This window comes from Trichechus manatus, unplaced genomic scaffold (assembly GCF_000243295.1).
Source record: "Trichechus manatus latirostris isolate Lorelei unplaced genomic scaffold, TriManLat1.0 scaffold00135, whole genome shotgun sequence".
NCBI lineage: Eukaryota > Metazoa > Chordata > Mammalia > Sirenia > Trichechidae > Trichechus > Trichechus manatus.
This window is the reverse complement of record NW_004444071.1, coordinates 317,335-328,674: the sequence shown is the minus strand read 5'-3', so window position 1 is coordinate 328,674 and position 11,340 is coordinate 317,335.

Here is an 11,340-nt window from a genome sequence, read left to right as displayed (position 1 = left end):
ATATATATATATATAAATATATAAATATTTATATGAAGTATTCGGTGAACTTGACAAAATCACTTCTGAACTTTGATAATTAGATAATCATGTACTTATGATGATTAGATAATTTCTAATTCTTATATGGATTCTTATATTGGACAAATAAGGAACATAATGATAAATGGAGAAAATATTGAAATTGTAATGGATTTCATTTTACCTGGATCCACAATCAACAACCATGGAAGCACCAGTCAAGAAATCGAAAGACACATTACATTGGACAAATCTGCTGCAAAAGATCTCTTTAAAGTGTTAAAAGGTAAGGATGTCACTTTGAGGACTAAGATGCACCTGATCCAAGCCATAATGTTTTCAATTGCATCATATGCACGAGAAATCCGGACAATGAATAAGGACAACCAAAGAAGAATTTATGCCTTTGAATTAGGGTGTTAGCGAAGAATACTGAATACACCATCGACTGCCAGAAGAATGAATAAATCTGTCTTGGAAGAAGTACAGCCAGAATGCTCCTTAGAGGCAAGGATGGAGAGACTTTATCTCACATGGTTTGGACATGTTGTCAGGAGAGAGCAGTCCCTGGAGAAGTACATCATGGTTGGTAAAGTAGAGGGTCAGGAAAGAAGAGGAAGACCCTCGAGGAGATGGAATGACACAGTGGCTGCAACAATGGGCTGAAGCATAACAATGATTGTGACGATGGCACAAGACTGGGCAATGTTTCGTTCTGTTGTGCATAGGGTCTTTATGAGTCGGAACTGACTGGAGGGCACCGAACAGCAACAACAACATATTGTTTGGGAATAGTTACAGTGTGTTCTGTTCCAAATCTTAAAATGTTCAGCCTTTCACTATTAAAAATTATGTTAGCTATAGGTTTTTCATAAATGGCTTTTATAAAATTAGAATGTATTTTTTCTGTCTAACCTACTGTTTTTTTAATCATGTATATGTGTTGAATATTTTTAATGCTCTCTTTGCATAAATTGATATAATCATATCAGTTATTTTATTCTGCTAATGTGATGAACAACACTGGTTTTTAAATATTAAAGAAATCTTGCATTTCTGGGTAAAAATTCTACTTTAATCATTATATATGATAATATATAATGCATATATTTGGTTGAAGGCTTTTGTGTCCGTTCTCAAGAGAGATATTGTTCTGTAATTTTAATTTCTTGTAACATATTTTTCTTGTTTGGGTATCAGTATGTTAACCTCCCAAAATTAGTATGTGGATATTACTCCCTGATTTAGAATTTATCAGTGAAGCCATTTGGTGGGGAGTTTTTTTTTTTTTTAATTTCAAATTAAGTTTAACCAATAGATATAAGATTAATCAGATAGTCTATCTTTTTGAGTCAGGTTTGGTAAATTGTTTTTCTCAAAATTCTAAAATTATTTCTCAAAATTTCTGAATTTGTCCATTAAATATGTTTTCTATTTTATGGACAGAAAATTGCTTATAAAAATCCCATTCTTCTATTTTCAGCATCTGAACAATCTGTAATGATGTCCACTCATTCATTCCTGCCATTGGCAATTTGTGTATATTTTTTACTTGTTTGCCTATTAATTTCCCAAGAGGTATACCAATTTTATAACCATTTCAAGTAACCAAGTTTTACTTTTTTAGTTTTCTTTTTTTCTTCTATTCCATTTATATTTGCTTTTATCATTATTTTTCTTACCTTGTATTTGCTTTGGATTAAATTTCTCATTTTTTTTCTATTTTCTTAATGTAGACTTATCTATCATTACTTTTTAAAGTTTTCATTTTTCATATATAGGAATTTAGTCATAAGATTTTTCTCTAACCAAAGCTTATTTTTCTGCTGCAAATTTTGATATACTATATTTTTATTATTCAACTTGAATTGTTTTTTACTTTCTCTTATGTTTTTTGATCCAGTGTTGATTTAGATACGTTAGTTAATATCCCATGTTTGTTGTTTTGCTAGATATATTATAGTTATTGATATGCAATTTAATTAAGTTGTGATCAGAGCACAGACTCTGTTGTATTTCAATCATTTAAAATTTAATGTGTCTTGTTATTCGTCCCAGCATATAGTTTATCTGGCATATCTGTGAATGCCAGCGTGTACTAGAAAAAAAAAAAAACAAAAACGTGTATTCTGTACCTGTTACATGCAGTGTTTTATAAATGCCAATTAGGCCAGTTGGATTAATAATTCTAATCACCTAGTCTATATTCTTACTGCGAGTGATTTTTCACCAGTTTTATCAATTATTGAAAGAGATGTTTTAAAATTCTTCAATTATGAGTATTGATTTTTCTGTTTCATCCTATAATTTCGTCCATTTTTTCATAAATTTGGAAACACTCTTTTTAGTTATATACATATTTTGGATTGTTATGTTAAATTTGAGAGAAAAAAAGATACTGCACACATTGTCCCAATCAATGTTGCCTTATAATTAAAAATATTTCCCAGAAATGTTGACTTTATGTTGATCTACGTCAGCTACGTGATTAAAAATATATATATTTGGAGGCATATGTACTTTGAAAATTCTATAGTAGAAATATTTTCATATTTAGTATTTTTTCATTGCTTAATTTTGGTAAGATTTTCATGATGGTAAAATATTACTTTAAAATACCTTATCAAAAAAAAAAGACTCTAATTTTCATGACTCTTCTGAACTATTGGAAATAATCCTTCTTTGGGAAGTAACTTGCTAGGAGGAATAAATTCAAACGTTCTCATTTTCCATGTGCGTGACCTCAGCCTGATTTAATTTATTTGTACCTCAGTTTCTTGATCTATAAAATGTAGGTAGAATTAGATCAGTTCATAACATGTAATTATCTTAGAAAATTGCAAGCTCTGTAGTAAGATTCCAAATTTTACCTTTTTAATCATCCTTAGTTTTATAAACATAAATACAGTGAAATCTATTAGAGCCAGAACTCGAGGGGATTGCCTTGTTTTTCTGGATCTAGCAAATTCTCCGCCTTTGTCAGGGTGTGGTCTTACCACTTTTCTCTTTTTATTAGTGGGAAATATTTGAGTTTTCCTTCTCTGAAAGGTTTCCTCCTTACACAGGTACCAGTTTTCACAGATTTTACTGTACTAGTATTTTCTGTTTTTACTCACACTAGCTAACTAGATAGAAAGATACATATATATATTTAAAGATGTCATAATTTCAGAAAAAAACTTACATCAATTATAGTATACAACATAACTGACACAAACTTATAATAAAGTTGACCTTTAGTAATATTAATTCTACTCTTTTAAATGAGAAACAATTAGATCTAAGTACAATCAGGAGAAAATGCTTCTAGTAATACTATTTGGTTGAAGCAAGCCAAAAATGAAAGCTTTGATAAATTAGGTTAACATTTTGAACTAAATTTGTTTCTTGAAGACAATGAATAAGGTGGTTATTCAAGGATTCTTACTCATTACTTGGCTACATAGGTAGAAAAGAAATTGCCCAAGGGGTGGCAACCAAAGTTTTTGCTATTTATTATAGCTGACAATCAATATAGATCAAAGATAATGTTAAATTGGTGTTTGAATTTTCTGTTGCTTATTTGTTACATCTATTTATTTTAAATGTATTATTAATTAGTGATAGTATGTTTTTAAGTCCCTAGGTGGCACAAATGGTTAAGTGCTCAGTTGCTGGTTGAAAAGTTGATGGTTAGAACCGACCCAGAGGCACCTGGGAAAAAGGGTCTGGTTATCTGCTTCCAAAAGGTCACCTCCATGACAACGTTATGGAGTGCAGTTCTATTCTATACTCATGGGGTCTCCATGAATCAGAAGCAACTCAATGGCTGCTGGTTTCAGTTTTTTTGTTTTTGTTTTTTGGTTTATGTTTAAAAATGGTGTACATATCATTTTGCTATTTTTCTAGCTGGCTTTTGAAGAGATAAAAGTAACAAAGCAGATAAACTTTAAGAAACCCAGAATTCCTTTATTTAAGTACTCCTCTGAAAGAAATTCTGGGAAACCAAACAAACAAACAAACTTCAAGCCATTTGAATTTCAAAATCTTAAATCTGTAGGTAGGAAGATTAGCATAAATTGAATTCAAGTTTCATATAAGTAGGATGAGTGCAGTAAGGAAAATATGCTCTGTGTCAGCATAGGCTATAAATATTCTGTCCATGTTATAGGAAGATTATTGACAGAATTTTTCTGGGAAACATATGGTTGACTGAGCTATAGTAATATTAAAGAAAACTAGTTTCCATAATTAGAATGCTTTGGGTTAGCTTATCCTAAGTATCAAAATCATGCTCATTACTCTTTATCAGGGCTAAGTTAATTACATAATAATGAGTAATATCAAGATGTCAAAACCACTTGGAATTACTGAGGCTAATTGCAGGTAAAAAGGATTGAATATACTTATCATGGTCCACTAAAGCGCAGTTAGGTGTGTATAACTACTTTTTCCAATAATGTATCAGCAGCAACAGGCTTATCACCTGAAAAACCCTAGGCACATAGTAACAATCTATAATTAGTAAACAAGTGAATGACTGGATGCATTAGATTTCCTCTATACGAAAGCCATGAAGTCAGGGGGTCAGAGAGGAGATGAGAAATTACAGAATACACTGATGATAAAGTAATTCATATTTTGAAACAATCAAGCAACTTTTATCACTGTTCCTAGGTCTTTCTGTTTGGAAGGAGCCAGATCCTGTAGATCCAGTGTAAACGCCGAAGGTAAATGATTGACTCCATCTGAGCTGAGTGATGCTGTGATATGATTAAGTTTAGTTACATCAGTGGATCTCAACCCTGTGCCTATGAGAATCACCTAGAGAAGAACAGAATTGAAAATACTAGTGCAGGGCTCTATCCCCAGACATTTTGATTATTTATTTTCAGGTGAGTGCCACCTATGAGACTTTTTAAAATACCCCTAGATGATTTGAAAGTGCAACTAAGGGCAGAAATAAGATTTATCAAAATGAAGAAAGGGAGAATTTCTATATAGCTAAAAAGAACAGAGAATTCCCTGGATGGCATAAAAGGTTAAGGATTTGACTACTAACTGAAAGTCTGGCAGTTCGAATCCACCCAGAGGCACCAAGAGAAGACAGGCCTAGAGATCGCTTCAGAAAGGTAACAGTCTTGAAAACTCTGTGGAGCAGTTCTACTCTGTACATATGAGGTCACCATGAGTCAGAATCGGCTTGACAGCAACTAACAACAACAGAAGGAATAGTACAGACAAAAAATAAAACATGAATCACTGCAATGTAAGTATTTCAGGATCGTGGTGGGGGATGGAGTTGGAGATCATCTGGAAATGAAGCTGGGCAAGAAGAGCACAAAAGAATTTGTATCACACATATAGATGCTAGAATTTTACTGTAAACAATGGTAAGTAATGTAAGGATTTCAAGCAGAGGAATGACAGAGTCAAATTTGATTGGGGATTAAACTTTCTTACAAAGGTGTTGTGACTACCTTTGGAGATGTAGACTAGTAGGATAACTTATTTAGGATTCTTACAATATTATAGATAAGAGACAACGATGCCCTGAAAAAAGCCATTGAAAATAAGAGCAAATATGGTAAAAGATGATAGAAATATGTGATTATATATATATATGTACAGAGTCCTGGTGGCACTGTGATTAAGAGCTACCTCTGCTGCTAACCAAAAGGTTGGCAGTTCAAATCCACCAACTACTCCTTGGAAACACTATGGGGCAGTTCTACTCTGTCCTATAGGTTCACTATGCGTCAGAATCAACTCTATGGAAACGGGTTATATATGTGAGAGAGATGTGTTAGTATATGTGATAAGTTCTTTTAAATTCAAAATTTGTAGAATTTGATGTATTGTTTTATGTGGAAAATCTAGCTTCTATTTTGAATAGCTGAGCATATAGCCATACAATTAGCTGATACTACTACAAAAATTAAAACTACTACTACTACTATTGCTACTAGTACTCATTATCATCTACTTGTGCACTCTACTTACAAAGCATTGTGATGCTTGTTTTTAAATTTTAATTATATTCATTTACCCCCCGAAATCTACCATGCGTCTGTCAATGTCATAAAGTGGTGGCTTGCATGACTCTTTAATGCTGTAAGCAATGCCACTGGTATTTTAAATACCAGCAGGGTCACCCATGGTAGATGGGTTTCAACAGACTTTCCATACTAAGACAGACGATGAAAAATTGGCCAGTGAAAATTTAATGAATATCAGCAGAACATTGTATGATATAGTGCTAGAAGATGAGCCAACCAGGTTGGAAGGTACTAAAAATACTACTGGGGAAAAGCTACCTCCTCAAAGTAGAGTAGACCTTAATGATGTGGATGGCATAAAGCTTACAAGACCTTCAATTCATTTGCAGTGTGGCACAACTAAAATTGAAAAGATAGAGCTGAAAACATCCACTAATAATCAGATCGTGGAATGTAGGAAGTATGAATCTAGGAAAACTGGAAGTTGTCAAAACTGAAATGGAATACATGAAGATCTATATCCTAGGCAAAAATGAGATGAAGTGGACAGGTGTTGGCCATTTGAAAATGGACCATCATATGGTCTACTATGCTGGGAATGACACATTGAAGAAGAACAGCATCACATTCATTGTCAAGAAGAACATTTCACAATCTATCCTGAAGTACAACCCTGGAAGTGATAGGATAATATCCTTATGCTTACAAGGAAGATCAGTTAATACAACTATTATTCGAATTTGGGCCAAAATCACTAATACCAAAGATGAAGAAATTGAAGATTTTTTTCCAACTTCTGCAATCTGAAATTGATGAAATATCCAATCAAGATGCATTGATAGTTACTGGTGATTGGAATGTGAAAGTTGGAAACAAAGAAGATGGATCAGAAGTTGGAAAGTATGGCCTTGGTGACAAAATGACATCAGAGATCACATGATAGGATTTTGCAAGATCAATGACCTATTCAATGAAAATACCTTTCTTCAACAACATGTTGTTGTTGCTGTTGGTAGGTGCCATCGAGTCAATTCTGACTCATAGTGACCCAATGCACAACAGAACAAAACAGAGCCCAGTCCTGAGCTAGCCTCACAATCATTGTTATGCTTGTGCCTATTGTTACGGCCACTCTGTCAATCCATCTCTTTGGGGGTCTTCCTCTTTTTCGCTGACCCTCTACTTTACAAAGCATGATGTCCTTCTCCAGGGACTGATCCCTCCTGATAACCTGTCCAAAGTATGTGAGACAAAGTCTCACCATCCTTGCTTCTAAGGAGCATTCTGGCTGTACTTCTTCCAAGACAGATTTGTTTGTTCTCTTGGCAGTCCGTTGTATATTAACATTCTTCACCAACACCATAATTCAAAGGCACCAATTCTTTTTTGTTGTTGTTGTTTATTGTTGTAGTTTAAAAGAAGTTTACATTTCAAGTTAATCTCCCATACAAAAATTTATACAAACATTGTTATGTGACCCTAATTCTCTCCCCATACTGTGACAGCATACTCCTCATTTCCACCCTTGATTCCCCATGTCCATTCAACCAGCTCCTAACACTCTCAACCTTCCCATCTCCCCTCTCGACAGAAGCTGCCCACTTAGTCCCTTGTATCTACCTGAGCCAAGAGGCACGCTCCTCACAAGAATCACTTTATGTCCCACAGTCTAGTCCAATCCCTGTCTGAAGAGTTGGCCTCGGGAATTGTTTTAGTTCTGGGGTGATAAAGAATCTGGGGGCAATGCTTTCTCGGGTTCCTCCAGTCTCATTCAGACCATTAAGTCTGGTCTTCGAACTAGAATTTGAGTTCTACACCCAACCTTTCTCCTGCTCCATCAGGGAATCTCGGTTGTCTTCACCGTCAGGGCAGTCATTGGTAGTAGCCGGGCACAATCTAGTTCTTCTGGTCTCAGGCTGATGAAGTCTGTGGTTTATGTGGCCCTTTCTGTCTCTTGGGCTAATGCTTTCCTTGTGTCTTTGGTGTTCTTCATTCTCCTTTACTCCCGGTGGTTGGGACTAGTTGATGCATCTTAGATGGCCGCTTGCAAGCTTTTAAGACCCCAGACACCATTCACTGAAGTAGGATGCAGAACATTTTTTAAATAAGCTTTGTTATGCCAAATGACCTAGATGTCCCATGAAAGCATGGTCCCCAGATCCCTACCCCTGCTACTCTGTCCCTCAAAGTGTTTGATTGTATTCAGGAAACTTCTTAGCTTTGGTTTATTCCAGTTGTGCTGAATTCCCCTGTAGTGTATGCTGTCCTTCCCTTCACCTAAGATAATACTTGTCTGCTTTCTAGTTAGTAAATAACGCTCCTCCTCCCTACCCACCCTTGTAACAGTCAAAGAATGTTGTCTTCTGTGTTTAAACTTTTCTTGAGTTCTCATAATAGTGTCTTATACAATATTTGTCCTTCTGTGACTGACTAAATTCACTCAGCATAATAAGTTCCAGTTTCCTCCATGTTATAAGATGTTTTACAGCTTCATGTTGTTCTTAATCATTGCATAGTATTCCATTGTGTGGATATACCATAATTTGTTTATCCATTCGTCTGCTGATGGGCACCTAGATTGTTTCCATCTTTTTGCTATTGTCAACAGTGCTGCAATGAACATGGGTGTGCATATATCTATTCCTGTGACTGTTCTTATTTTTCTAGGATATAGTCCAAGGAGCGGGATAGCTGGATTGTATGGTACTTCTATTTCTATGTTTTTAAGGAAGGGCCAAATTGATTTACAAAGTGGGAACTCCCATCAACAGCGTATAAGTGTTCCAGTCTCTCCACAACCTCTCCAGCATTTATTATTTTGTGTTTTTTGGATTAATGCCTTGTTGGGGTGAGATGATGTCTCATTGTAGTTTTGATCTGCATTTCTCTAATGGCTAATGATTGTGAGCATTTCTTCATGTGTCTGTTAGCCACCTGAATATCTTCTTTGGTGAAGTGTCTGTTCATATTCTTTGCCCATTTTTTAAATGAGTTATTTGTCTTTTTGTTGTTGAGGTTTTGTGGTATCTTGTAGATTTTAGAGATTAGACACTGATCAGATTTGTCATAGTCAAATTTTTTTTCTCAGTCTGTAGGTTGTCTTTTGACTCTGTTAGTGAAGTGTTTTGATGAGCATAAGTGATTTTTAGGAGCTCCCATTTATTTAGTCTCTGTTCTGGTGCTTGTGCATTATTACTTATGGTTCGCATTCTGTTTATGCAATGTATTAGGGCTCCTAGATTTATCCCTATTTTTTCTTCCATGATCTTTATCATTTTTGATTTTATATTTAAGTCTTTGATCCATTTTGAGTTAGTTTTTGTGCATGGTGTGAGGTACGGGTCTTGTTTCAGTTTTTTGCAGATGGATATCCAGTTATGGCAGCATCATTTGTGGAAGAGACTGTCTTTTCCCCAATTAATGGACTTTGGGCCTTTGTCAAATATCAGCTGCTCATAGGTGGATGAATTTATGTCTGGATTCTCAATTCGGTTCCAGTGGTCTATCTATCTGTTGTTGTACCAGTACCAGGCTGTTTTGACTACCATGGCGGTACAATAGTTTCTAAAATCAGGTAGTGTTAGGCCTCTCACTTTGTTCTTCTTCTTGAGTATTGCTTTACTTATTTGGGCCTCCTCCCTTTCCATGTGAAGTTGGTGATATGTTTCTCCATCTCATTGAAAAATGCCGTTGGAGTTTGGATTGGGATTGCATTGTATCTGTAGATCGCTTTGGGTAGAACTGACATTTCCACAATGCTGATTCTTCCTATCCATGAGCAAGGTATGTTTTTCCTCTTATGCAGGTCTCTTCTGGTTTCTTCAAAGGCACCAATTCTTCTTTGATCTTCCTTGTTTATTGCTCAGCTTTTGCATGCATATGGGGTGATTGAAATACCATGGATTAGGTCAGATACACCTTAGTCTTCAAAGTGACATCTTTGCTTTTTAACACTTTAAAGAAGTCTTTTGTAGGAGATTTGCCGAAAGCAAAGTGCCTTTTGATTACTTGAGTGCTGCTTCCATGGGTGTTGATTGTGGATCCATGTAAAATGAAGTCCTTAAGAACTTATATATTTTCTCCATTTACCATGATTTAGTTTATTGGTTCAGTTGTGATGATTTTTCTTTTCTTTATGTTGAGATGTAAGCATACTGAAGTCTTTGTTCTTCATCAGTAAGTACTTCAATTCCTCTTCATTTTCATTAAGCAAGGTTGTGTCATCTGCATAAAGCAGGATGTTAAGGAGTCTTCCTCCAATCCCGACGTCCCATTCTTCTTCATATAGACTAGCTTCTCAGATTATTTGCTCAGCATACAGATTGAATAAGTATGGTAAAAGGATACAACGCTGACGCACACCTTTCCTGACTTTAAACCACAGAGTATCCCCTTGTTCTGTTCAAAAGACTGTTTCTTGGTCTAAGTACAGATTCCTAATGAGCAATTAAGTGTTCTGAAACTTCCATTCTTTGCAATGTTATCTATTTGTTGTGATGCAGAGAGTCGAATGCCTCTGCATAGTCATTAAAACACAGGTAAACATCTTTCTGGTATTCTCTACTTTCAGCCAGGATCCATTTGATATCAGCAATGATATTCCTCATTCCACATCCTCTTCTAAATCTGACTTGAATTTCTGAAGTTCCCCATCCATATACTCCTACACCCACTTTTGAATGATCTTCAGAAAAATTTTACTTGCATGTGATATTAATGATATTGTTCAATAATTTCCACATTTGCTTGGATTGCCTTTCTTTGGAATAGGCATAAAAATGGATCTCTTCCAGTCAGTTGGCCAGGTAGCTGTCTTCCAAATTTCCTGGCATAGGTGAGTGAGCACTTCGAGCACTGCATTCGTTTCTTGAAACATCTCAGTTGGTATTCTGTCAATTCCTGGAGTCTTGTTTTTTGCCATTATCTAAAGTGCAGCTTAGACTTTTTCCTTCAATGCCATCAGTTCTTGATCATATGCTACCTCTTGAAATGGTTGAATGTAGAAAAATTCTTTTTAGTACAGTGACTCTGTAGTCCTTCCATCTGCTTTTGATGCTTCCAGTGTCATTCAGTATTTTGCCCGTATAATCCTTCATTATTGCAACTCGAGGCTTGAATTTTTTTTCTACAGTTCTTTCAGTTTGAGAAATGCTGAGCATGTTCTTCCCTTCTGTTTTTCTAACTGTAAATCTTTGCACATGTCATTATAATACTTTACTTTGTCTTTCCAGCAGCCCTTTGAAATCATTTGTTCAGCCCTTTTACTTCATCATTTATTCAGTTCACTATAGCTGCTCAACATTCAAGAACAAGTTTCAACAAAATAAACAGCCTCTATACA